The sequence below is a fragment of the Lepidochelys kempii genome, chromosome 7 (genome assembly GCF_965140285.1).
Source record: "Lepidochelys kempii isolate rLepKem1 chromosome 7, rLepKem1.hap1, whole genome shotgun sequence".
Lineage (NCBI taxonomy): Eukaryota > Metazoa > Chordata > Testudines > Cheloniidae > Lepidochelys > Lepidochelys kempii.
In genome coordinates this window covers 20,294,402-20,318,522 of record NC_136386.1, presented here as the reverse complement: position 1 = coordinate 20,318,522, position 24,121 = coordinate 20,294,402, and the positions used below count along the sequence as shown (strand labels likewise).

General features: G+C 45.0%; 1 protein-coding gene and 1 long non-coding RNA gene across 3 annotated transcripts in view; both read right to left on the bottom strand.

The window, feature by feature from the left end:
- Window positions 1–24,121, bottom strand: part of GRIP2 (glutamate receptor interacting protein 2) — a 482,998-nt gene that overhangs the window by 259,576 nt on the left and 199,301 nt on the right. The gene's annotated exons all lie outside the window — the stretch shown is intronic.
- On the bottom strand, window positions 614–5,795 carry LOC140914144 (uncharacterized). The gene is made up of 3 exons (XR_012159783.2): window positions 5,694–5,795; window positions 2,443–2,518; window positions 614–1,985 (listed from the first exon to the last, which is right to left on the bottom strand). It is a non-coding gene; the product is annotated as an uncharacterized LOC140914144 (long non-coding RNA).

Genomic DNA, 24,121 nt, shown 5'->3' with positions numbered 1-24,121 from the left:
GTTTATTCCTAACTCCAGAGGAAGTTTTTGGGAAGTTTGGAAAAGTTCCATTCAGCCTTTTCTGCTGTATCTGATTAAAAAAAAAAAAAAAAAAGTGTTCTACTCACAGAGGCCTCACGTCCCCTAAAGCACTAAAGCAGATGCTTAACTTAAGCAGGTTGTTAAGTCCTAGGTGTAACGTTTTCCAGGGTTGTGAGGCACCACTCCCTGTCCTGAGCGTGAAGCAGTCTTGTCTGTGCCAGCCGTAGCTCAACTCCCTGAAACCAACAGCCTCCGGCAGCACAAGCACCGACTTCCAGCTCTCCGCAGACCTCTCTCTCTCTGTGCAGACACACAACAACCCCCTAGTCCTTGGAGCGCTCCCTGCAGCAGCCAGCCCATCACTGGATGCACACAGAAATGTCCAGGTAATTGTCTCCAAAGACACAGGGGACACATAGGTTGACAGGTTCAATGCAGGATCAGGCCCTTCAGAACATTTCAGCACTGAAACATATTTATAGTGAAACAATGATAAGTTTATTATCAAAGGTTAAGTTTTACAAGATAGTGAGTTAGGATAATGAGTAGAAACCGCAATTTTTACACATTCAAAACAAAACATAAAACACAGGCTTAGGAATACACTTATCAATGGTACCTTTTCTATTTAATAAAGTAAATTTTCTCCCAAGGATTTAGTGTTTGAGAGAGCTGCTGGTGGTTCAGTCAAAACCAGGATCCAAGTTTTTATGAATACCCCATATCCTTCAAGGGGTTTCCTCCATGAATGGATCCCAAAATGGCTTTTTGCTGCTCCTTATATTTTCCAAAACTTATTGTTTTGTGCCCATTCGGGATGACCCCCCTGGTTCCCTTCCTGATGTGCTGGCTCCAGGATGCCTTCACATCTTCATGTTGACGCCATGTGCAAAATGGGGCTTGCATTGAGGTGACTTACAATGCTTAATCTACATATAAGCAAGGGCAAACAGTTGAATCTACATCCTTTTGTCTGACAAAACCTGTTTGCATCTTGCAAAAAACATCTTGCAATGATTTCCAGGATGAGTAGGACATAAGATACCTTACAAAACACTATTTATGGATAAATACCATGAAAGCAGTGCGTTAGGCATAGTGAGTTTGTTACACTCGTTAGGAGTTGTGGTTACAAAACATGCATACAAAAAATGCATCCGATGAAGTGAGCTATAGCTCACGAAAGCTTATGCTCAGATAAATTGGCTAGTCTCTAAGGTGCCACTAGTACTCCTTTTCTTTTTGCGAACACAGACTAACACGGCTGCTACTCTGAAACCAGTTACAAAACAGTGAACCCTTTGTCAGTTGGCATTGAGGGGTTCTTAGGGACACACTGGAAAGACATTTTTCAGACACTTTGGCCAAATCCTGCTCGCTGTTATACCAGCGTCAACCTAACTCAACTGCCTTCAACAGAGCTACCTCCAGATTGATATTGACATAGTCAAGAGCAGAATTTAGCCCTTTCTGACACAGCTCCATGTCACTATATTTTTAAAACATCTGACTTGTCACCTAAACATGCATGTTTGAAGAAATTTGCTTTAGAAACAATGAAACTGTAAGTGTCAGAAAATCACACATTGCAGGTGTGGAGTACAACATTTCCGTAGAACCACCTATTTAGAGCAACACAACATAGAATGCAAAGAAAGTCATTTAAATTGGACACCAACTGATGTTACCTTCAGGACTTCCTACTATAGATTGTTCAGCACTGTATCCAGCCCAATTCTAAAGGAGGCAGGCAATAGGGAGGGCTTCCTTTGGGAGATTCTTCCATAGCTTAAGAGAATTTCATATTCCAAGAAGTGTTTCTTGGAATCCAGACTAAATATTCCTTTGCTCCATCTCACCACCAGTCCCTTGCATCATGGAACAACTCTTCTTCCTTGATGATAACACTGTTCTGCTACGTGTTGACTAATTTCCACCTTCACCTGCCTCCTCAAAATCATCATCTGACCAAATCAGGGAAAAAATAAAAGAAAGAGAGAAGGCTTATTTTAAGCTAGGAGAAAACACTGACAAGTGTTCAGATCCAGTTTTTTTGTCAAGCTTTTTTGGTCAAGATTTATCTATATGGAACCTAGAAGGGACGGAAGAGCTGGCAGGGTGGAGGACGAAGAGCTGCCAGGATGAAAATCTGTCAAGGTGAATGTTCAGGCCCATAGGGAAAAGGAACGAATGCTGCAGTGACCCCTTGTCCCTATGTCATTGGCTAGCCCCAGAAGGAGATGATATCCAGTCCTTCTCAGGTCACAAGATCAGCCGACACAATGCAAGGTCAGAGGAGTATAATGAAAGAAATGGGAGGGAGTCATCAGAGCTCTGACAGGAGCTTGGAAGAGTCCCCAAGAGGAGCTGGGCCATGATTTCAAGTTGCGCTCTTGCTTGCTCCATGAATGAGTGACTTACTGGCTGTTTGGCACTCCCCACTGCAATCCCCATCTGGGCAATTTTCACAAATCCTTAGAACAGTCGTAGTTGGAATCTGAGCAAGAAAGGAAAGATTTACTGAGCTGCGTAGAACAAACACAGAAACAATTTACCACTTTCCAGAGCAGCAAAACTGTTTGCAAACAGTCAAAAGGAAACAGGCTGTCTCACCCTTGAGACAGGTTCAGGACTGGAGTATTGTTATTCAGAGCTGCTAGATATGGACAAGTGTCCCCGGAAGAAAAGATTATAATCTCGATAGGTTTCTACCTGAATAAATAAAGATAATGAAGGGGACCAGCTAGAAGTCAGGAAATCCCACACAGGGACAATATCAGTGTACTCCTCCTCTCATTTCAAGCCTGTTCTGTTACTTTAGATTACCACTGCCTCAGAATCAATTCCCAAGAGCATTTTGTGTGAGGGGGAAAAAAAAACCAAGCCAAAACCACATATATTCTCCCAGCAATGAGGCTCTCAAACAGTGTCAAGGAAAATAATCAATGTAATCAGAGAAAAATGTTACAACTCTTACAGCAATTTTGTATGGTAGGAGAATAAAAGAACCAGTCTTTCAAAAGAAGAAAAAGTGAAGCCCCCCCTATTCTTTTCCTGCAATTTCTAGTTGCTGCAGTTATGCCAATAATTTAAGGCCTGATCCTGTGAGGTGTTGAGCGGCTCTTTCAAAATGCCAAATAACTCCCTGCCAATGACTGCATTAGGACAACAAGGTGGTCAGCACCCTGCAGGATGTGGTCCACAGTTTATAAAAAGGAAGAACACTGTGTGAATCCGAACGGAACAACCAGGGAATTCATTTGCCTAGCTTAGTGGGAAAAAATATAGTGTGTGTGAGGGTACATCTACACAGCAAGTTCCCTTTTTCTGCAGCAGCAAGTCTCAGAGCCTGGGTCTACAGACTCGAGCACATGCTGTTGCACTAAAAATAGCTGTGTAGACATTTGGGCTTGGGCTGTAAGGTGGCTCTGAAGCCTGGGGAGATGGGTGAGTTTCAAGCTCCAGCTGAACCCAAACATCTACATGGGTATTTTTAGTGAAATAGAGTGAGCCCCAGGGCCTGACTCTGTAGACCCAGGTTCTGAGGCTTGCTGCTATGGTTTGTTGTTGTTGTTGTCATGTAGACATACCCTGGGAGAGCCACTTTACAACATTGGCAGAGGACTGTGGCATGACATGCTCCTCCCACATGGGGAAATTTGATATGTAAATCGGCCCACTGACTCAAGGAACAAGGAGGAATTACAGGTCTATGCCCTGGCCAGCTATGGTTGACACTGTATTAGAAATAACATTATTTAAACACTGTTGTTGCTAGTCCTGTTCCATAGCAGTGGACAGAAATATAAGTATATTACATACAAAAAACACATTAAAAGAACATTAAGGGTGAAATTCTAAGCAATCAAATGTTAGCAAATGCAGAGTTAAGGTTGTCTGTGCAATGCATATGGATTTGTGTGTATGTATTGTGATACAGTCTTTCATTACATGACCACATGTAAATTTTTCCATAGAACTGCTATGTCATTCAGCCCACATGTTAGATGGTGAGCAGCTTTTCAATGTGTTGTTTTAACTATACTCTTCACCGGTGACTCTGTGCCCTATTTACTGCATGCCAGTCAAAGTCTGTTCGGAACACAGAATTATTGATTTCCTCGTGGGCTTTTCTATGGTGCTCATCTCTGTAGCGTCTGAGTGCTTCAGGAACATTAATGGATGTATCTTCAAAACATTTTACCGATGGGGAGCAGAGGCACAGAGACATTCATGTCAAAAGTGTACGCTAATATTGGGTGTCCAATTTGAAGTGCTTATGGCCTGATTTTTCAGATAATTGAGCATTTTATAGCTCTTTATATGTTCAAAGCACAGCTCCCACTGACTTCAGTTGCTGTTGTGAGCGCTCAGCATTACTGTAAATCAGAGCCCAGATCTCCCACTGGGAATCCAGAATATGAGGAACATATTAATGGCCTCCCACCTAGGAAAAGTTAGGTTCAAGTGACTTGACTAGCATTACCTAGGATCTCTGTGACACAGGCAAGGACAGAATCAATTTTCCAGGGCAGCATTCAACTGCCTGAACTATGAGACCATCTTTTCTCTTCCTGCAATACCCAACCCCATTCACTACACTCCTTCCAACTTTTGGAACAATTGACACAGGGCTCCTACAGATAACAGCCTCATTCACAATACAGCTTTGATTTATGCATTAAATAAAACAGATGTCCCATGGAAAAATGGTATGTGATCATGTAACTAAAGACTCTACCATAATGCATACAAACAAAGGGGACAAATTAAGGTTACACAGGCAACCTTAACTCTGTATTTCTGTACTTCTGAATATTTGACTTTGCAACCTTAACATTCATTTAATGCCATTTTTGTGTGTGTTCCCTCCCAGGAACCCCCGCCCCTCACTGCCCCCCAGGACCTCACCCCCATCCCCATCCAACCCCTCTGCTTCCTGTCCCCTGACTGCCCCAACCCCTATCCACACCCTGCTTCCTGACAGGCCTCCGGGGATTCCCACGCCTATCGAACTGCCCTCTGCTCCCTGTCCCCTGACTGCCCCCTGGGTCTCCCAGCCCCTTATCAACTCCCCCGCCCCTGCTCCCTTACCATGCCACTCAGAGCACCAGGCCTGTCAGCCACGCCACCCAGCCGGAGCCACACCACCGTGCTGCCTGGCAAGAGCTCACAGACCCACTGGCGGCACAGCGAGCTGAGGCTGCGGGGGAGGGGAGACAGTGAGGGAGGGGCTGGGGACTAGCCTCCCGGGCTGGGACCTCAAGGGTTGGGCAGAACAGTCCCGCAGGCTGGATGTGGCTCGCGGGCCGTAGTTTGCCCACCTCTGCACTAGAAGGAGATGAGGCACTCATTTTGCCAGTGGGTTTCACAGCTATTTGCTGATAGCAGAGGAATGTTGAGACTCATGAATCCTGGGTTCTATTCCAGGTTCTGAAGACGTAAACTCCAGTAATTACAGACTCTTGTGCTCCTGTCACTCCCAAGCCTGACCCCTTCAACCTCATCCCCTCCAACCTGTCTGTCCCAGCTGCAGTCTCCTCTGCCACCACCACTCAGCTCTTCCTCCCAATCTTCTTCCTCACCACTCCCTCCAGTCCTGACTCCTCACCCCACTGCAGCTTTCCCCTTTTCCTCTTCTCTACCCGGGCATCAGCAATGAAAGCACTGACCGCACGTGAGAGACAGTTTCTCTGCTCTCAATTCCTGTGCCTGGTGTGCCCAGCAACCCCTGGCTTCCAGAAGGAGCAACGGAAGGCCAAGTCCTGCTCTTCCTCTGCCGTCCGAGGAGAAGCGTGCTCAGTCACTCTGTGGGGATGGCACATGTGTAGCCTGTTTAGCTCATAGAAACTGTGTGGGAATGAAGCAGGCACAACCGAGACTGACTGTTCAGAGAATTTAGAGGCCAAATTCTATCATATCGCTGCTGAGCATGTGCAAACTGAGAGGGTTTATTAATATGATTAAATATAGGCCAACAGTTCCCCTTGCTCTCCTCCCCAAGTAGCTCCAAATGTTAATTCAGTCATTTCATTAATGCAGACTTTACACATCAAAGTGAACACTCTGGGTTTTTTTCTAGATGAGATGGAAGATGCTCTAAATATTAAGGTCCAATGGGAGAGAACATCTGAGCCACAGTGTAATTCTGAGCATCCAAATGTGGGTAACAATATCTGATGCCCATGCATCAGATGCATCATCTGATGCCCAACAAGATGGTCAGCAAGTTAGTGTTCTTAGGAGAGAGGAAACAGTTAGAAAACAGCCCATTTCCAGAAGGGCAAATCCAGGTTCATTTTATCCTGTACCACATTATATAGTTCAATGTATTCTTTCTATGCTGATGTCATTCCAGAGAATGCAATGCTACAGGCTGCTGTAATCCTGCCATATATACACAGTGAAGGGGAAGTGAACTGTCAAGCTTTGTAAATGTCTGGCGTACTGCATAGCTTTGCATGCCTTTGAAATCCCACATGAATGAATGAACCTACCTATATCCCTTCCTCTCCTCCAGAGTGGTGTCACCTTTCATGTTTAAGGAATTAATGCACCAACAGCCCTTTGAAGTCTGAGGCGTGACACCTTGCAAGTGAAGAATCAGGAAAACATCTGGGGAAATCTGGAAAAACAATAACTCTGGAGCCCAGGAGAATCATTTGTCAAAATAAAGAGCGAGACAACGAAAGCAAAGAATTCATTTATCACCCATGTATATTCAACATGCAGTTTGCAACTAGCAATAATTGGATGGGACAAGAAATATTGTGAAGAGAGAGACAACAGAGAGGCAGCTTAGAAGAAGAGAATGAATCATCTACCCCATGCTATTCCTCAATAAATTGCTCTTGTTTCAAAGCTCCCACCCTTTACACACTCGTTACCTTCATAGAACTTTTTAAATAGCTGCCATATGTTATTTGCTAAGGAAGGTGTTGAGGGTTAAGTCTCCTGAGTAACCTCATGGGGTGAGGACAGTGGTCCTGTGGACTGGTTTCTAGGTCTGAGGTACAGCTTTCAAGATTAGAATTGCCCCCCGCCCCCATTTTTGGGAGGACAAAGCAGTCGATGTGGAAGGGAGGCCAAGCTCCCTGCAGTTTCATGTCAGAAAGAGGACGCAGTCTTTCAGGCCCCCGAAGGAAGTCTTAACTCCTACACTTCTGCATGACTAAAGCCAAAGCTTAGTCCCAGGGGTTTCAAGGAAAGAAAACCACCAGCCCATCTTTGTCAGAGGGCTCAGACTGGCAATGCTTCTATTTCTCAGTCAGTAATCCAGAGTCCCAGGCTGGGGGCCCTGTGCCCCAGTTTAGTTTGTTATGAAGTACTGCCCCGAACCTGGCCGGATTCCTCCCTTTAGTCTCTTCTTGGCTGGATGGGAGAGTTATCTGCCCCACCACAGAACAGTGCAGGTTTTGTTGTTGTTTCTTGTGAAGTTAGAGACTGAAACTACTTGGACAACGCTGGGCAAGCCTTATGGGAGATGTCCCAAAACGACAACTCAATATTGACTTAGATTCCTCCTCTTTATCAGTCTTGTACCACACAGCTCTGTTATTCACCTCCACTTGGACCTGCAACATCTCTTATAATTCAACCTGGAGTCCCCCTTACTGCTCTGCTAATGTACTATCATGCAGTGGGCCACTTTTTCAGTCCTACTAACACAAGAGCTTTACTTGTGCCTCTCAGTACTTACCTGCATTTTGACAAAAAGGGGGGGGGGGAGTCAGTTTTCTGCTGAAAAGTTCGATTTTATGGCAAAAAAAAATAAAAAACTGAAACATTTTGGCTGAAACTGAAATAATTCAATTTGGAAATGCTGTTGTGGGGTCACATGAGCATTGCAGAGCACGCACCTTGTGCTCCCATGCTTTTCTATAGGGTGGGTGACCTGGTCAGACTACATCTCCTATGGAGCATCATGTTCGCCCCTCATCATGAGGGCAGGCAGCTGCACCAAGGGAGTCGCTGGCTGAGGTACATCATGGGAGATGTAGCCCAACGGGGAAGCCTGGCTCATAGAGAAGGGGGACATGAGGAAACTGAACTACAACTCCCATGAGGCATCGCAGCAGAATAGCCAATTGAAAGATTTCATTTTTTCAAGCATTTTTCTGTTTTCCACTGAAAATGTCTACAGAAAGCAGACAGTTTTTGTGAAAAATTTCCATCAAAAATCAAATTTTCTGTCAAAAAACAGTTTAGATTAAAACATTTTTCAGGCAACTCCACTGTTGACACTAGTTATACCTTCCCTACACAATCTGTACAGCCATGGCCAGCTTGTATTTTATTGCCACAGACGCTCCCACAAAAACAATTGCCATCGCCAGAGTGATATTCTGATTTGCATTTTGGGCCATGCCTCCTCAAAAAAACCCTGAAGTCCCATGGGAGACCTCTTGCTTCCTACGTTCCATTCAGTTGTCAAGTTCCAACATCCTGTTTATTTCCATTCCATAGTGTAAACACCAAAAGACTGAACCATATCAATGTTTCCCTGATGTGGCTGATTTGGCAGTGTAGATGGGATCTCTGGAATACAGCCAGGCAACAGCTCTAGGATTTTCAGTTTTCATGGGAAAACATGAAAAACTGATTCAAGGAAGGAGACAGCAGGGCCCTGGCTCTGCGATTTCTTGCCAAGAGCTGAGGAAGACAATACAGGGGTGACAATTTCGACTGCAGCCTCAGGGCATTGTTAGACTGATGAAAGGAGGTGTCATTTGTTTTCCCTCTCCAGCACTTTAATTCCAGTTTCTGGAGTGATTCAGAGCCCCCTGCATCTCAAGATTTCAGACCTCAAGCAATGCAGGGTTTAAGCAAGGAATTGGGGGCGGGGGGAGAAATGCTTGTGTGAGTATGATTTGAACATTAACTTCGAGGTGGCAATAGAAAAGCAGAGCATAAATACTGATTGGACTGATGAGCGACAGACAAACAACGAAAAGTCGACTCAGGGAGCCTCCTTCAGTTTAATTAGCAATTCATTAAGGAAGATCTCACAGAATCACCTCCCATCAGAAGATACATCTCCAGAGCAGAAAAAGACCTGAGGCAGCGAGTCTCAGAGCCTGGGTCAGCTGCCTTGGGCTCCCCAGCTTGCTCTAGAGCAGAGGTTCTCAACCAGAGGTACATCTACCCCTGGGGGTCAGAGGCGGATTAAGGTTACCCAGGGCCCTCGGCCGGAGCAAGTGGGGGTCCCTTCCCCACCTGTTCTGCCTGCGGCCCCACCTCTGTTGTGCCCCTTCCGCCTGTGGCCCCACCCACAGCCCCACCCCATGGGCCAGTGGCTAATCCGCCATTGCTGGGGGTACACAGAGGTCTTCCAAAGAGTACATCAACTCATCTAGGTATCTGCCTAGTTTCACAACAAACTGCATAAAAAGCACTAGCGAAGTCAGTGCAAACTAAAATTTCATACAGCAATGACTTGTAAGTAGAATATTTATATTCCAATCAATGTATTTTATAATTATATGGTACAAATGAGAAAGTCAGCAATTTTTCAATACTAGTGTGCTGTGACACGTTTGTATTTTTATGTCTGATTTTGTAAGCAAGTAGTTTTTAAGTGAGGTGAAACGTGGGGTATGCAAGACGCATCAGACTCCTGAAAGGGGTACAGTAGTCTGGAAAGATTGAGAACCACTGCTATAGAACAGGGGTTCCCAAACTGTGATACATGGATCCCTGTGGGTATGCGAGACATCTCTGGGGGTTAAGCAGGAGAAATTGTGCAATGGTGGATTTTATTTATTATTTTATTTCTTGCATTTTCATAATAGGCTCCTCAGATTAAGCTTTAAAACCCTGTGGGAATTTGTTATATAAAATACGGTAGTTAATTTACTTCAAGATGTACCAGTGAGAACACAGATACAAAGACACGATGACGTACAGAGCTCTCATCTCCAATCACCGTACAGAGTGGGTTCAGTTGCCCAGCAACTGTCCAGTTTAACTGAGCTCAGAACTTAGGGGTTTTTTTTTCAGTTGTATACATCGCACCATAACTATCAGTAATGATAAGGGTAGGGATATGCAGGCAGCTGGTAGATCTGGAAGGAAGTACGCAATAAGAAAAGTTTGGGAACCTCTGCTCTATAGGGCTAAAAATAGCAGTGTAGATGTTCCCAGAGAGAGCCACGTCATGTGTACAAAACACCTCCCTCTCTCTCTCTCTCCCATGCACACACATTCCTCACATTTTAATGCACCTAACACAGACCCACAATAAGTGTGTCCAAAAATACACCAAAAAGAAAGAAAGAAAACTAACAACACCAACAAATCCTACTCAAGCACTTCCTCAGAAGAAGGATGCCTTGGCAAATACAGTCCATCAGCTTCGCCATGTGCCCAGAAGATCAGCAAACTCCAGCTCAGTACAAAGCTGGGGAATGTCAGCCTAAGCGCCGCTTTTCTCAGTGATGGGTAGAGTGAGAGAGGAGGTGTCTTAGGTGCCCAGGACCAAAACCCCAATAGGTCAAGAGCACAGCTGGAACGTGCTCCCCAGGAGAAGTAAGTGAGCAATTGCATTCTGCACTGAGGTTTTTGCAATGTCTTCCAGGTAGGTGGAGGGTCTGTGGCAGCCTACGGTGGCCTGGGCTCCCTGGGCCTCTCTTACCTGGGCCGGGCTACAGCTTCTGGTCTGGCTGGGGGCCGGGGCCTCAGAGGGAAGAGGAGGGACAAAGGGCTGGGCTGGAGCTTGGGCCCTGAGACCTACCCCCTTTACTTCAGAGCCCACGTAGGGTTGCCAACTTTCTAATCGCACAAAAGCAAACACCCTTGCTGTCATAAATATAAAGGGAAGGGTAAACCCCTTTGAAATCCCTCCTGGCCAGGGGAAAGCTCCTCTCACCTGTAAAGGGTTAAGAAGCTAAAGGTAACCTCGCTGGCACCTGACCAAAATGACCAATGAGGAGACAAGATACTTTCAAAAGCTGGGAGGAGGGAGAGAAACAAAGGGTCTGTGTCTGTCTATATGCTGGTCTTTACCGGGGATAGACCAGGAATGGAATCTTAGAACTTTTAGTAAGTAATCTAGCTAGGTATGTGTTAGATTATGATTTCTTTAAATGGCTGAGAAAAGAATTGTGCTGAATAGAATAACTATTTCTGTCTGTGTATCTTTTTTGTAACTTAAGGTTTTGCCTAGAGGGGTTCTCTATGTTTGGAAGCTAATTACCCTGTAAGATATCTACCATCCTGATTTTACAGGGGGGATTTCTTTATTTCTATTTACTTCTATTTTTATTAAAAGTCTTCTTGTAAGAAAACTGAATGCTTTTTCATTGTTTTCAGATCCAAGGGTTTGGGTCTGTGGTCACCTATGCAAATTGGTGAGGCTTTTTATCCAACATTTCCCAGGAAAGGGGGGGTGCAAGTGTTGGGAGGATTGTTCATTGTTCTTAAGATCCAAGGGTCTGGGTCTGTAGTCACCTAGGCAAATTGGTGAGGCTTTTTACCAAACCTTGTCCAGGAAGTGGGGTGCAAGGTTTTGGGAAGTATTTTGGGGGGAAGGACACGTCCAAACAGCTCTTCCCCAGTAACCAGTATTAGTTTGGTGGTGGTAGCGGCCAGTCCAAGGACAACGGGTGGAATATTTTGTACCTTGGGGAAGTTTTGACCTAAGCTGGTAAAGATAAGCTTAGGAGGTTTTTCATGCAGGTCCCCACATCTGTACCCTAGAGTTCAGAGTGGGGGAGGAACCTTGACACTTGCCCTGCCCCCAGCCCCACCCCTTCTCTGAGGCTCCGCCTCTGTTCATTCCATCCCCCGCTCTGTCGCTCACTCTCCCCCACCCTCACTCACTTGCTCATTTTCACCGGGCTGGGAGAAGGGGGTTGGGGTGCAGGCTCTGGAGTGGGGCCGGGGATGAGGGGTTAGGAGGCAGGGGGTTGCGGTGCGGGAGGGGATACAGGCTCTGGGCTGGGGGTGCAGGTGCCAGGGTGGGGCCAGAAATTAGGGCTCCAGAGTGTGGGAAGTTTCAGAGTAACAGCCGTGTTAGTCTATCTTTGCAAAAAGAAAAGGAGTACTTGTGGCACCTTAGAGACTAACCAATTTATTTGAGCATAAGCTTTCGTGAGCTACAGCTCACTTCATCGGATGCATACCGTGGAAATTGCAGCAGACTTTATATACACACAGAGATCATAAAACAATACCTCCTCCCACCCCACTGTCCTGCTGGTAATAGCTTAAATGGCCCAACTTGATGATCACTTTAGATAAGCTATTACCAGCAGGACAGTGGGGTGGGAGGAGGTATTGTTTTATGATCTCTGTGTGTATATAAAGTCTGCTGCAGTTTCCACAGTATGCATCCGATGAAGTGAGCTGTAGCTCACGAAAGCTTATGCTCAAATAAATTGGTTAGTCTCTAAGGTGCCACAAGTACTCCTTTTCTTAGAGTGTGGGAAGGGGCTCCAGGCTGGGGCAGGGGGTTGGGGTGTGGGGGGCAGGTTGCAGGGTGTGGGCTCGAGGAGGGAGTATGGGTGTGGAAGGGGGTTCAGGACAGGGGGTTGGGGTGTGGGAGGGGATGCAGGGAGTGGGCTCTGGGCGGTGCTTACCTTGTGGGGCTCCCTGGAAGCAGTGACATGTCCCTCAGCACCTAGGCGGAGGCGCAGCCGTACGGCTCTGTGTGGTGCGTGTTGCCTCAGCCCTCAGGCGCAACCCTAAGCCTGCGTGGGAACATCTACGCTGCTTTTTTTTAGCCCTGTTATGCAAACCTGAGTCAATTGACCTGGAGTCTGAGACTCGTTGCTTCTTTTGGGGGATTTTTTTTTGCAGTGTGGATGTAGCCACACACACACACTCCCTCACATGTACATGCCTCTTGCATCTCATTCTCCCCTGTGCTCACCAGTTTGGACAAAATGATCATTTGCTACTGCAGGCTGCTAGCCAACAACGTATGATTCAAAGAGCTCCAGACAACAATTAAGAAGGTGGCCCCTTTATTTCCACCTTGCTGAACAAAGAAAAACAGGAAATAATCCCTTTTTTGAACAGCACTTTAGCTACAAGTTCTATAATCTAAGACATGCAGTCCCCTTGTCATTCTCCTAGTTATTGATTCGCAAGGACTTGCCACATAACAGTAAAGTCACCTCTTCTGTTCTTCCAGGCAGACCACAGAGCTGTTAACAATCACCTCTATTATCCTTTAGATAAATGTGTGGAGGATGAAAGGAAAAGGAGGACTTGTGGCACCTTAGAGACTAACAAATTTATTTGAGTATAAGCTTTCGTGAGCTACAGCTCACAGATAAAGACTAACACGGCTGCTACTCTGAAACCTGTGTGGAGGATGTTAATGCTAGGAAAGGAGGGGCTCTCGTCTGTGGTGGTTCCAGTCAAACACTCTGGATCCGACATCTGTCTTGATTAAACTTTAGTGATATTTTGCTTAGATTGATTGGCTCCCCTAACTCAACCAGTGCAAGAGGGTCACTCTGTTTCCACTCTGTCCATTCGGTTTGCGGTCACTTCACATGACAGATGAAGCTTTCCCGTATGCCCCATCGGCTTGCAATGAAATTACAGACAACTCTGCTTCCAGTAACCAGTGCTCTTTGGAAGAAGTTTCATAGATTCATAGGCTGAAGTCCGAGCTCCACTGAAGTCAATGGCAAAGCTCCCATTGACTTAAATAGTGCCAGGAGTACACCCATAGATTTTAAGGCCAGAAGGGACCATTATGATCATCTTGTCTGACATCCTGTATAACAGACCCCATGATTCCTGCATCTAGCCTAACAGCTTGCAGCTGAACTAGGACATATGTTTTAGAAAGACATCTCTGTTAGATTGTGCCCTCTCTTATACAACTTCCTTGCTATAGAAAGAAACAAGTTGACTGTGGCAGGAATGAGGGTCCACACACAGCTGGACAGATAATCAACAGGCATCCAAAATTAAGCAGTGAAATTCTCTCTGAGGTTTCATTTTTTCCTGGTGCAGCAAGGAACAGTATATAACCACACGAGTCAATATAAACAGGGCAGCCTTTTGTGTCTCCAGAGCTCTTTCTCCCACTTTCTTGTTCATAGGACCCTCTTGTTTTTTTTTCTAAAAGGAACAGAGCTTCAGTTGAATTTCTGGGTCCTCAGCATCTCTGAACATCAATCCCTTAAGTGTCTAAAATAGGGCTTCAAAACCTGGGGCACCCAAAAATTATAGGCCATATATGAACGTTCTGGCCTCCACCTTTCTACATACTTTAGGTGAGCTAGTCACTGTGGGGTTTCCAAGTGGTACAGCTAAGTATTGTTGTTATTGTATCCCTGCTGTACTGCAAATTGCAGTGAGTGTTCTTGGGACATAGTGGGTTTTTATACAAAATATGGAGGTGTACAATGGGAAGTTGATCTTGGGGGAAATGGGCTGGTGGACATAAAAGAAAAATAAATAATGAAGATGATCCTCTGGAGGAAAACTGAGCAGAAATATCCCTAACAAAGGTGTAAAAATGTGTCTCAGCTCTGCAAAAACAAACCAACCAACCAGCCAAAATAAACATACCAACAAAAAGAGAACCAAAAACCCCAACAGATTTTACACAACACAATCCAGTTCTTTTGCCAGACTTCCTCATTGGAGTCTGCTGGCTTGTTCCACTGGACAGGGAGCCCCAGGGCTGGAGCTCTGAACTGATGTTTGAAAGAGAGAAGGTGTTTTACACTGTGAGGGATGCACTTTCAGAGAAACAAAAGGTTTGCGAGAAGCAATTAAGCATTTCCCATCAAATTTGACATTTGGCATCTGCTCAAGCATCTGTTGAGACTTGCTTTGTTTCCAGTTAATATGTACAACACAATATGATTTAGCCTTTAGCCGAGTAGCTCACAGAGCACAAAATCTATTTCTGGGGATAAAAGAAGCAGGAAAAGACTTTTTTGGCTTTACTTTTAAATTAACACAGTCTCTTCTCTCTTTACTGCTAATATTATTAGCTCTCTTGTGAATTTAACAAGGGAGAAGGAGAGAATTACCCCCTCAGACAGCTAATCCATCGACCTCTCTCTGCTCTCCCTTTTCTTCTGCTGCATTTCACTCACGTGTGTAAATGGAGAACACTTCAAACATATCAAGCCTTAGGATGGTAGAGATGACACAAGAAAAGAAGGGCCAGAAAAAAAACACGTTGTGTCCATCAGCTCACAGCAATCCTCTCTCATTGGGCCTGACTCATATAAACCACTAAGCCCCAGCTAAATCAAAAATATACCCACCTTTCTGTATCCAGTTCTCCTCTAAGGAAATTTTTAAATCAGGGACTTGAGCATGGGCTTCCTCTTCTCCCCGCTCCATGCCCTTTTTTCTGCAACCTTCTTTGCTTGAGAAAGACTGCTTCTAATTCAGTCAAACCAGTCACTATGGGACCACATGCTTCCCTGTTACACAGGTTATACCGAATGACTTTTCTATGCTCCTAGTCCTGCAAGCTTGAGAAGTGAAGAGTCCAGCATATTGAACTTGGAGTTATTAGTAGTGCATGGTGCTCACTACAAAGCCACAGGGCTGGATTTACCAAGATCCATCTTGGATCACAGGCGAAAATCCCTGATAGCCTGTTACTTCTCCAAAGATCAAGGATTTTTACAGCAAGAAAAATGGTCATTTTATTTTGCAAAAGCTGTGACAACACAATGTAAAGATCTAACTAGGTAAGTGATCAGGGACAAGTGCCAGGGCCCGATATTAGCGTTGTAATTACAGCTCCTTGAATGAGAGACAGTCACAGAGTAGCTCCAGGCCCCAAATAAGTTAGCCTTCCTAGCAGCTTCACAGAAGCCCAGCCAAGCATGGCACTCAAGGCTGGCTCCTGTGGAATGTGGGTACTTGGGTAACTGGTCCCATCCAAGCAGGTGGCCTGGAGGCTGACACTTTGGCTAACAAGAGGACATGATTCTTTGACCACTTAGAGGTCTGATTTCTATGGTGTCTATCTTTCTCCAACTGCTGACAATACCTAGTCTAATGGATGGGACACTGCTAATTAAAGAGCCTTTCCTTCTTAATCTTCCCTCTCCACAGCTCATGACAACTACAAATTGTGCTATTCATGTGTATAGCTCAGGTTATTCATGAAAGGAAGCACTTCGCAATTAGCTTGAAAAATTTTTATTCCAAGACTGCTTGCAGCATAAAAGCAGGGAAGCAAACTGAGGATGCAGATATCTCTCAGGTACAACTGACATTGTAGGATGAATATCTCACAACAGAGCTTTGCCCCACTGAAGAAATGAGGGAGCGAGAAAGAACATATGATGGAAGGGAAAATATAAGTTCAACTCTGATGATAACTCACCAAGTCTGCTGAAAGGATATTTCATTTGGGTTTCTGTTAGAAGTGTGATTCTCTTAGAATACATCCAGCTAATTCAATTACAAATAAATTGCAGTTTGAACCTCAAGGGAAAGTTAGAAAAGACCTTTCAGCTTCATGAACCAACTTACATTGCTGGAAAAGTGCACTGGAGTATAGGCTCCTAAATGCATGTACATGCGTGCACACACACATAAAAAGTGCAGAAAAACATACCATAGCTCTAAGCAGGTGAACGATCCAGTTTCCTCAGGCTGTATGTTAGGATACAGGATCATCAACTCCAGTTATGTAAAGATGACTGCTTCACTCTAGTGGTAGATCCACTGAGGTGGCACCTTACTCTTAGCAGCCCACTGTTGTTTTTCCAGCTTTGTTTAGAAACGGCATCTCTGCTGGCTTTCAGGTCAGCCTTCCACCTGTGGCCAGGCAGAGAGCCCCCAAATGAATAGTTTAAAAGCCCACAAACAATGAGAAAGGGGAACGAATTGTGAATTAAAAACAATCTCTTTCATTTACCAAGGGCATGGTCGTCGCTAGTCTAAGGTTGTGCTTAGCTCACCCCTGCTTCTCTTACAGCAAAAGAACAAAAGGTGACACTTCCCCTAACCCACAGGGGCCTGGAGCATTAAGTTCATCCAAGAATCAGCCTCCCTAGTAGCATTTTTTCTTTCTTTTAATATTCAATTAAATTTTATTGTGCAAGAAAGTTGCTGGATCGGCAGCCCTGGAAACTGAAATCCTCAATTTAGGAAAGCAGGACTGGAAGGGGCCTCCTGGGTCATGGAGTCCAGTCCCCTGTGTTTGCTGGAAACTCTGTCATATAATCCCATTCATATTTACCCAGAAAACGTGCAGGACAGGGAGCAGCAAGGCAAGCCCCTCCCACATCACTAACACTCATGTCTGGTCCTGAGGGACTAATTTTATTCCCATTCAATCCTTCACCTCTCTGATGAGACTGTCAATAAGGGTGCCAGTTTTGTTGCATGATCACCTGTCCACTAGGGGCTTTATAGAGGCTACCAAGTCATTTCACATAAGCCACTGACAGCCATTTTATGGTAAAGACTTTCATCTGGAAATGAGCTAGTGACCTAGAGTGAAAAGGCTGCAATTCACCAATGAATACCTGAAAACAATTATACAGGTTAGCACATGTCAAATTAGGATGTGGATTTGCTGTCCTCAGAAGACAAGCCTTCAGCATTTCACTTTGCCTTTACAAAGAGTAATCTCTGAGCCACGGGATAATAGTTTAGAGCACTTCTGCATAGTAACAGCAGCATATCCAATTAAAAATACCTATATATGAAACTAACACCAAAAGGCCTCACTTTAAAAGAGCTGGCTGAGTGATCACTGCTCTGATCCCTCTGTCCATAGCATGGCATGCTTATCCAGTCAATACACTCATTCTCTTTAACACAAATGGATGTGATAATAGAAGGAAGATTATGAGAGTATATGAATGGGTTTCATGTAAAATGATCCCTATGCCTCCTCCAGATACTGATTTTGTACTCAAAGGATGCCAACAAGTCGAGACATTGACACTGACACTAAACCACATTTGCTACCTGTTCTACACAGGAACAGTCACAGCAGTGATGCTGCCATGCAACAGGGTGTACAGATGATGAGTCTACAATAATCGTTCATATGTAGTGTTTTCATCTGGGAATCTCAAGGACTTTAAAGTTAATTAAACGTCACCACCACCTCACCCTTTCAGTGAGACAGGGATGATGATGATGATGTCCCTCTACCAGATGGGTAAACTGAGGTACAGAGCACAACTCAGTGGCATAACCCAGGAGTTCCAAACCCCAGTCCCTTGCTCTAAAGACAGCTCCTATTGCCTTTATGGTCTACCATTTTAATGACAGTATAGAGAAATGGTTGTGGTTTCATTTACTCTCCTGATAGCTGAGATATGGCAAATACAATTCTTTCACTGCCCACACGTTTTGAAACCACTGGGAGTTTTGCCTGAGAAAGGACTGAGTAAATACCTCAGGCTTTGGCCCATTTCATTCACCAAATGCAGAAAAAATGTGACAGGATATTATGGAACAACAGCACCCCAAGGCGGTTATGAAGCTCTGGTGATAGATGAGTAGAAGTAGCATGCTGAAATTACAAATAAAATGAAGACTCCGTTTAATGAAGTACAACTATTTTATCATTACCACTGAACCATTGTTATGGTTCCTTTAAAGATAAGGTTAGGTGAAGCAGTTGAAACTGCTGATGAAAAAAGTATTAGATGATAGAAACTGGGGGTCAATTGAACTGCTGCTGTGCACAATTTCTGGTCATTAACTAAATGGAAGCATACTGAACACTCTTAACCAGCAAGAAAAAATCCCATAAAGAAAACAAACTTCAAAAGACATCCAATTAGTTGTTCAGTAGGAAAAGAAAATAAATCTAAACTGGCAAAGCACCCATCACAGTGGCTAAGCAAGCAGAATTAGAACAGAGAGGGTTGCAGGGCCACTGGCCATATTGGGAATATCTAATTGTCTTAAAAGGAACTATAATCAAATGTACAAAAGGAGTGGCAAGACTTCCACTTTCCATTTTCATACCTCTACGTTATGCTTAACCAAGCTCTCCAGATTCATAGAATCATAGAATATCAGGGTTGGAAGGGACCTCAGGAGGTCATCTAGTCCAACCCCATCCTCAAAGCAGGACCAATCCCCAAATAAATCATCCCAGCCAGGGCTTTGTCAAGCCTGACCTTAAAACCTTCTAAGGAAGGAGATTCTACCACCTCCCTAGGTAATGCATTCCAGTGTTTCACCACCCTCCTAGTGAAAAAGATTTTCCTAATATCCAACCTAAACTTCTCCCACTGCAACTTGAGACCATTCTCCTTGTTCTGTCATCAGCTACCACTGAGAACAGTCTAGATCCATCCTCTTTGGAACCCTGTTTCAGGTAGTTGAAAGCAGCTATCAAATCCCCCCTCATTCTTCTCTTCCGCAGACTAAACAATCCCAGTTCCCTCAGCCTCTCCTCATAAGTCATGTGCTCCAGCCCCCTAATCATTTTTGTTGCCCTCCGCTGGACTCTTTCCAATTTTTCCACATCCTTCTTGTAGTGTGGGGCCCAAAACTGGACACAGTACTCCAGATGAGGCCTCACCAATGTCGAATAGAGGGGAACGATCACGTCCCTCGATCTGCTGGCAATGCCCCTACATATACATCCCAAAATGCCATTGGCCTTCTTGGCAACAAGGGCACACTGTTTGCTACCAAACACTCCAGATAGCTCCAGGCACAGCACACCTGCTTACTGATTAACGGTAATGCACCTCCTGGACATTCCTGGAGCAACACAGTTCCTATGCTCTGCACTGGTGTGTCCTTGATTTCTACTAATTTCATGGACAAATGAATGGTGGCCAGCAGGGTCACAGAAGAAGAAAAGGGAACGTGGTACATAACCCCCTGGAATACTGCCAAGCCAAGGATGAGTCTCAGCAGCAATTGAAGATGGTTAGAACATCCTTTCAAATCAATGCTATGTAAATAACCCCTTTTGTCCCATTGTCTTGAATGGATGTGCCATTAAAACAGATTCTGAAATGCCCTGCAGCAGTAAATAAGGTTAACATGGACATCTTCAGCATGGTGTGTAATTGTCCATGTCAGCATCTTGAAGTGGCAACTAGTGCCAGAGCAAGTCAGTGCGAGTGCATTGTTGTCAGTCTCCAGCAACATAGAAGATAATCGCAAAAAGAAAAGGAGTACTTGTGGCACCTTAGAGACTAACCAATTTATTTGAGCATGAGCTTTCGTGAGCTACAGCTCACTTCATCGGATGCATCCGGTTGCATCCGATGAAGTGAGCTGTAGCTCACGAAAGCTCATGCTCAAATAAATTGGTTAGTCTCTAAGGTGCCACAAGTACTCCTTTTCTTTTTGCGAATACAGACTAACACGGCTGTTACTCTGAAACAGAAGATAATGCAGCTCACCAGTTCAAGACCTTCAGAGAGCAACGGTGTTTATATTTTATAGCGTGTGCTCAAGGAGGATGCCGGATTGATAACTACCTGCAGATCAGGTACAGCACAGACAGTGCTGGTGTAATCTTCCCCAATAGAACATGACCTGCCGTTCTGCCTTTATCCTGACTTGAAGGAGCCACCTCTACATGCAAGAAGGGAGTTTATGCTCCCTGCACAATCAAATCTTTTGGTCTCTCTACTGCAGGGGTGGGCAAAGCTTTTAGCCTGAGGGCCACATCTGGGTATGGAAATTGTATGGTGGGCCATGAATGCTCACGAAATTGGGGGTTGGGGTGCGGGAGGGGGTGAGGGCTCCAGCTGGGGGTGCAGGCTCTGGGGTGGGACCAGAAATAAGGAGTTCAGGGTGCAGGAGGGGGGGTCCGAGCTGGGGCAGCGGGTTGGGGAGGGTGGGGACTCCAGCTAGGGGTGCGGGCTCTGGGGTGCGGCTGGGGATGAGGGGTTGGGGGTGCAAGAGGGTGCTCTGGGCTGGGACCGAGAGGTTCAGAGCGTGGGAGGGGGATCAGGGCTGGGGGTTGGGACATGGGAGGGGGTCGGGGCATGGGAGGGGGTCAGGGCTGCAGGCTCCAGGCGGCGCTTACCTCGAGCAGCTCCTGGAAGCAGCGGCATGTCCCCGCTCTGACTCGTATGTGGAGGCACGGCCAGATGGCTCTGCATGCTGCGCCATCCACACGTGCTGTCCCTGCAGCTCCCATTGGCCACAGTTCCTGGCCAATGGGAGCTGTGGGGGCAGCACTTGAGGCGGGGGCAATGTGCAGAGCCCCCTGGCTGCCCCTACGTGTAGGAGCCGGAATGGGGATATGCCTCTGCTTCTGGAATCCGTGCGGAGCCACGGCACATGTGGAGCAGGGCAAGCCCCAGACCCCACTCCCAGTCGGGAGCTTGAGGGCCGGATTAAAATGTCTGAAGGGCCGAATGTGGCCCCCGGGACATAGTTGGCCCACCCCTGCTCTACTGAGCCTGCCCAATAAGAGTTCCAGTGAGGATTGGGGGTTTTCTCCATCCACTTGGAACTGAATTGAGACTATTAACACAGTTTTATATGTTTCAGAGTAGCAGCCGTGTTAGTCTGTGTTCGCAAAAAGAAAAGGAGTACTTGTGGCACCTTAGAGACTAACAAATTTATTTGAGCATAAGCTCTCATGAGCTACAGCTCACTTCATCGGATGCATTCAGTGGAAAATACAGTGGGGAGATTTATATACATAGGGAACATGAAACAATGGGTGTTACCATACACACTGTAAGGAGAGTGATCACTTAAGGTGAGCTATTACCAGCGGGAGAGCGAGGGGAAAATAACCTTTTGTAATGATAATCAAGGTGGGCCATTTCCAGCAGTTGACAAGAACGTCTGAGGAACAGTGGCGGGTGGTGGGGGGAATAAACATGGGGAAATAGTTTTACTTTGTGTAATGACCCACCCACTCCCAGTCTTTATTCAAGCCTAAATTAATTGTATCCAGTTTGCAAATTAATTCCAATTCAGCAGTCTCTCGTTGGAGTCTGTTTTTGAAGTTTTTTTTGTTGAAGAATTGCAACTTTTAGGTCTATAATCGAGTGACCAAAGAGATTGAAGTGTTCTCTGACTGGTTTTTGAATGTTATAATTCTTGACGTTTAATTTGTGTCCATTTATTCTTTTACATAGAGACTGTCCAGTTTGACCAATGTACATAGCAGAGGGGCATTGCTGGCACATGATGGCATATATCACATTGGTAGATGTGCAGGTGATCGAGCCTCTGATAGTGTGACTGATGTGATTAGGCCCTATGATGGTGTCCCCTGAATAGATATGTGGACACAGTTGGCAATGGGCTTTGTTGCACGGATAGGTTCCTGGGTTAGTGGTTCGTTGTGTGGTGTGTGGTTGCTGGTGAGTATTTGCTTCAGGTTGGGGGGCTGTCTGTAAGCAAGGACTGGCCTGTGTTCCAAGATCTGTGAGAGTGATGGGTCGTCCTTCAGGATAGGTTATAGATCCTTGATGATGCGTTGGAGAGGTTTTAGTTGGGGGCTGAAGGTGATGGCTAGTGGCGTTTTGTTATTTTCTTTGTTGGGCCTATCCTGTAGTAGGTGACTTTTGGGTACAGTTTTATATAGGCTACCAAGCAGTCATCCGGTCATAACAATGTGTAATCGCTAACAAACAGCAGCAGCCCTTTCTCAGACTTTGAGAAACACTATGATACGGTGAGGAACATTGGCAAAGGAATTTTGGGCTGAAGTAAGAAAAAGGCCTCTAGGACTAAACTGGATTAAGAATGTAATCAAACCCTGCAAAGGTAACAGTTCTCCATACTGTTCTCTTTGCTCCTCTCCATAGGTCTTTCCTCAACCTCCCTCTAGCATTCTTCAGTATGTATTACAGGTACCAACTATGGCTATTCTCTTAGCAGTAAATGAGAAAAAGAAAAAGAAAGAAAAAGAGGGATATTGTAGAAGCAGAGAGATGTTGAAATGGGGAGAAGAATGAGGCAGTCCAAACCAGTTAAAATCTTAAAGTGCCTGATTCAGTTTGATAATCTAGCTGGGATTTAGGCCAGTTATGTTTTTCTCAAACTAGTTCCCTCATCTCTCAAAGATCTATGTTCTTTTCCATAAGCAAGAACAGGACAAAGCTCTGTTCTGGAGATGGTAAAAGAGTATTCCTCCTCTGAGGCAAAAATGAGAGTGATGCCAGCATCACTGACCCAGGAAGAAGACTCCAAAATGTCCTCTTTTATCTATTAAAACAGATGTGTCCCTGTCTGCTCCAACTAGGCAGCTACTGATCTGTTTAGGAGTTTGATTAGGACTAGACCTAAGCCAATCATGTAGTGAATATATAAGCACTTTGTGTCATTCCATACACAATCAATATAAACAGGTTTCAATCATATAAACTGTGATTATCGGGGGCTGTCAGACATTCCTACTGATGTCTGATGCCATCTGGTAAACCTATCTATTGGCTTTGTTAAATCAGCCAGAGGATTGTGCAGAACATTCACCACTGTGATTTCTGAATGCAACAGAGCGGAACACAAATCTTCCAGCTGCCCTGAAGGAAATTGGTGAATAATGTATCTGACATCTCTGCTGTACTCAGCTCGACTTCTCTCTTTTTAGTGGCATTTCATTCTACCTGAAGGGCCTTTTGCTATTTAGGCCTAGTTCACCAGCATACTACCACATTACATTTAAGTCATGTTGAATCAGGAAAGGCTCCAGACTTGAACTTTAAAAAGGAGAAAACACGCTGCTAATGAGAGATTCTCCTATAGAAAATTCCTTTGGTGATAGTGCACTTCCTCTTTCCCTTAAGTGGAAGGCTTCAAGCAGAAAATCTACCCCTTTAATTTCATTTGGTCTTTGAATTTACCGTCCATATCCCTAGTCTCTGTAGGGGTTAAACACTGAGCCTCAAGGGCTTCATGATTATCTTCCTTGCAGTACAGAGGACATTTCTTGGTACATTATGGTAAAGTGACCAATCACACTAGCTCACCTCTTTATAATGGGGTTATTCCTGGGTTTTCAGGGAGCCATTCAGAAGATACAGCTTTGCCATGGCAGACCATTGGTCTGTTCCAGGACAGCAATTCCTATGGAGTGGTTCTGGTACTGATACATTGTAGCAGGGGCAAAGGGAAATAAAATCAAGTTGCTAAACATTTACACTGCAATGTTTCCCAAAATGATGTAGCACTGAGGAATTTTTCCTGTTTTAAAAAT